Source organism: Haemaphysalis longicornis, unplaced genomic scaffold (genome assembly GCF_048455015.1).
Source record: "Haemaphysalis longicornis isolate Haplotype H1 unplaced genomic scaffold, Haemaphysalis longicornis Haplotype H1 scaffold_1, whole genome shotgun sequence".
Taxonomy (NCBI): domain Eukaryota; kingdom Metazoa; phylum Arthropoda; class Arachnida; order Ixodida; family Ixodidae; genus Haemaphysalis; species Haemaphysalis longicornis.
The window spans coordinates 226,804,497-226,808,628 of NW_027526203.1; the positions used below are offsets into that span (position 1 = coordinate 226,804,497).

Genomic DNA, 4,132 nt, shown 5'->3' on the forward strand with positions numbered 1-4,132 from the left:
ACATATCTGCAAAGTTTTTGTCCTTGTCGCTATACCTTCCTTCGTAACACATGGCCACTTGGGGGACTGGCCCGCAATTGGGAGTTTTGAGGAACTAACGTGCCCGTTACGTAAAATTCGTAACACTGTGAATTTAAAAGTAACAGTTCTTGAATAGTGCACGCAAAGTGAAGCCTGAACGTGATGTCACGGGAGTAAGACAGGTGCACACCACCCTCGCAGAACCCCGATTCTAGGGAGACTGTGGCTTGTTCGACTCTGCTTGATCACTAATACGAACAAATGAAAGAGAAGAAAGTGACGCAGACCCATAATAGCAGAAAAGAAGCCGTTTAAATTAATCCGTGCCGAATGACAAGGAAAGGAAAGCGAGGAAAAAGGCGCAAGTACACTGTATTAGAAAAGACACTGCTAATACGTATCGCCAGGCTTTCGCCTTAAAAGCACGTAGGCGAACTGGACCGCGCCGAGGGAATTTTGTGTCGAAAAGCGGAGAATTTCGATAACGTAACACGACCAGCAACTGTTTTGAATGTGGCGCGCTTCTATCTCCCGCTTTCTTGTTTTGCCAGTCGGCCATAGTCACGTGATTGCACTGTCGGCCATCGACGGCAGAAACTACTTCTTTGGACGAAACATTTCAAACAAAAAGATAATTTGAACGCCTGGAATACAAAATAAAATGAACTTTCTAATGAAATAAAGTAACAATGCAATAAAATAAAGTAGTTGGATTTGATTGCCCCCAGTCGCCACCAGTGCAGCAGTGGAACGAGAGAAAGGACTGAAAGATGTGCCACGGCCTAGTCGCCCATCCTTGGAGCGCGCTGCCCTGTACAGACTACGTCACCTCAATAATCAGCAAATAGCACCACTAATCGCATTTTAAAGCGTTTTAACCCTGCCCCCAAATATTACCTTGAGCTTATTACTACCACCACCGCTCCGCCTTGCCCGAGTTTTGCTCAATCTAGGGCCTTCTGGAATAGCACCCCAGGAGCGCTTTTCTGCATGGGACCGGATGGGAACACGAAACAGGCAAGCATCACGCAGTTCTTTCTACCGCAATACTGAAGATTTGTTTTTCACAGTGCCGTGAAGGCTTTACATGAACCACCTTCCCCTACCCCTTTTTCCCATTCCCCCCAAAAGGGCCTATTGACATCCTCCTATAATAAAGTCATACATTTCATTCCTGCGAATTACTCTGCTTTTATTACGAACACTCCTCTCTGCACGGTTTGTTACCAGCTCTAGTTCTTATTCCAGTAAACTGGACACAAATTTTTGGTATTTCGCTTAGCTCGAAATTTGGAGCGGATTTTACGACTTCGAGTTAACGAGGCATTACTTTACTTTCTAATGCGAAATTTGAGCGCAGCGCGAACTGCAGTCTTCTCCGTGATGGCACATACCTGCTGCGTATCAGGTAGTGATCGCCTCGTCAGTGGACGGCGCGCTGTACTCTGGCGCTCTCTCGTAGCGCGTCGCCGCCGGGGAGCATGTCTCGCGCCGCCTCGTCATACTGCCTTCCTCATCACGCTTTCGCCATGCTTTCCTCTTCCGCGGGTCGCGCTACGATCGCCGAAGTGAACGGCCAAGATCACGCCGGCTCCGTATTTCATGACTGATTTCACAGTGCCAATTCGCTGGAATTGAAGTTTTCCTTGTATTAATGTGTCCGTGAACTCAAGGAGCACCGACCGATATCATCGAACCCCAAAGGTACGCCTTCCTCACCGAATGCCTGGACTTTTTCTCGGCCGCCGTGCAAGGGGCCACTATAAGCCTAAGCGTGCCCTGCGATCGTCAGGCCTCGTCACCGTCGCACCGCTGCGGCTCGCTGCCTCAGTGATCGCCGCTTCGCTCCAAGGCGAAGAAATTACACCCGAAGAGTTTTACAACGACGCCGGATGGACGCTCGCGGGAGAGCGCATGTCGAGACTCCGCCAGCGAGACCTCGTTGACAAGCTCACCGGCACCGGAAATCAAGTAAGCAAGACATCAAAATTCAACCAGAGTGTTGGGGCCTCGACCATCAAGGCAGCACGCATGCCAGCTATGCCGCTGGAGGAGAACAAGATAGTCATCAGACGTGGAGGAGGAATCGATATAATCAAGATCGGTACTACGACTGTCGCCGCGGTCATTCTCGCCGCAGCCAAAATCACGAGCGAGGAAAGCGCGACGGATACCATTTGCCCGAACGCGCAGCAAAATATAATGGTCGTCAGTACGCCCAAGGACAGCAACGCCGCCCGGTACGCGAGAATTCAAGAGATCGTTATAGAAGACAAACCCTTTCAGGTGAGCGCGTACCGCATGGCACCGCATGACACCGTAAATGGCATTATCCGAGGTATCCCAGTCGCCGCCATCGCAGAACTCGACAGTAACATTGTCAACGAGAGGAACCCGCTTGCAGTCGGTGCGAAGAGAAACGGCAGCACCACTTCCATCATCGTGGCCTTAAAGGGACCAAAGGAACCAAACTTCCTTCGCTACGGCGTCACACTCATACCGTGTCATCTGTACCGGAAACAGATCGACGTATGTCCCCGGTGCGGCCGAGTTGGACACCGCAAGGACGTGTGCCCCACGCCTTCGAGAAAAATATGCAGAGGCTTCGGACTCGCAAACCCCAAAGACGACCATCTGTATACACCCAAATGCAAGCTATTAGGCGGCGCGCACCCTACTGCAGACAGAACGTGTAAAGCTAGATATAAAATTCCCTATGTTGTACGCAAGCGCCACTGGGAGCGTCGAAAGGCCGAACACCAGCTGCCATCGGAGAACGACTTCCCACCGCTCGTCACGCCAGCTGCGAGCAAATCAAGGACGCCCTCGCGAAATCGCCCACAGTCTAGGGATAACAGTCGCAAACGGATTCAAATCAGAAACACGCGCAATGGAACAAGCAAAAGATCACCTTCGCGCGACCGTGTAAGCTGGTTCGATGCAGCGCGAGGAATGACGAAGAACATCATAAGTGACAACCACAACGTCAATGCTAAGAAGGATGGCAAGACGTCGAACAAGGAGCGGGAAATCATTGAAACACTGAGGCAAGAAAATGCGCCTCTGCGTGCCACTATCCACAACCTCACCAAGGAGATCGCGGAGATTCGAAATTAACTTCGCAGCATCGAGCATCAAAGCTCCAATCCAAGAAGCGACAGTAACAAGACAGAAGGAGTCATGGTGCACCAGGAGTCCTCGCCCGAGCTACAGCTCCTGACCGCTACTAGGGCTCAGGATTACCTGGCGCGCCTCCCTCGCCTTAGGGACACTCTCTAGGACTGAGCCTCGTCAGAAATAAAGTTATTCTCTCTCTCTCTCGACCGACAAGGAGCCGGCATCGAATAAACGAGCCGTGGAGCCACGTAAACACAAGGGTAGCAAGGGCATCGACAGTGGCCACAACCTCGAAGTCAAATTCGCCAAGCTCGAAGACGTGTTCAGGTCAATAACACGAGCCATCTAAACCTTCCAAACGGAGGACATAAGCAGACTCACCTGCCTGGAGAGAACCCTACAACCAATTGTAAGTCACTCGACTTTCTCACCCCTAATCGCTCAACCAAACCAAGGAACACAAGCGCCCTCCTTCTCGCTAGGACAATCATGGCCTCCAACGCAACAGGCGTAACAGTGTGGCAGTGGAACTGCCGTGGCCTCAGCAAGAAAAAGGCAGTCCCTCTGCACCCTGGTCAGGAAGGGACTCACCTTCGTCGAACACAGGTTGAACAACATCAAGATTGAGCACGCACTCACCGAATTTATACCAACCAAGAAAAGGAAACAGAGCATCTTTCTACTAAGCGTTTATAGTAATCCATCGCAGAGAAATAAGAACTTTAAAGCCCCCCTCCACAAAGCCAACACCTCGGCGGGCCGCAACATGCTGATCGCGTGCGGCGACTTCAACGCGATGGATCCCGCCTGGGACTACGACAAAAGCACAGTGAATGGCCGCAACTTAGCTCAAGACTCAACAGAACTCGACTTTATCCTGATAACGGACCCGGCACACACGACGAGAATTTGGAACTCTGTGTCCCGTGACCCCACCCCCGATCTCACATTCATGAATAATAACAACCCGTTAACGATCACCTGGAGGAATACG

The 4,132-nt window shown here is 51.1% G+C and overlaps 1 pseudogene; it reads left to right on the forward strand.

The window, feature by feature from the left end:
• Positions 1-1,743: 1,743 nt before the first annotated feature.
• On the forward strand, positions 1,744-3,300 carry LOC144158043 (uncharacterized; annotated as a pseudogene).
• The last annotated feature ends 832 nt before the right edge of the window (positions 3,301-4,132 follow it).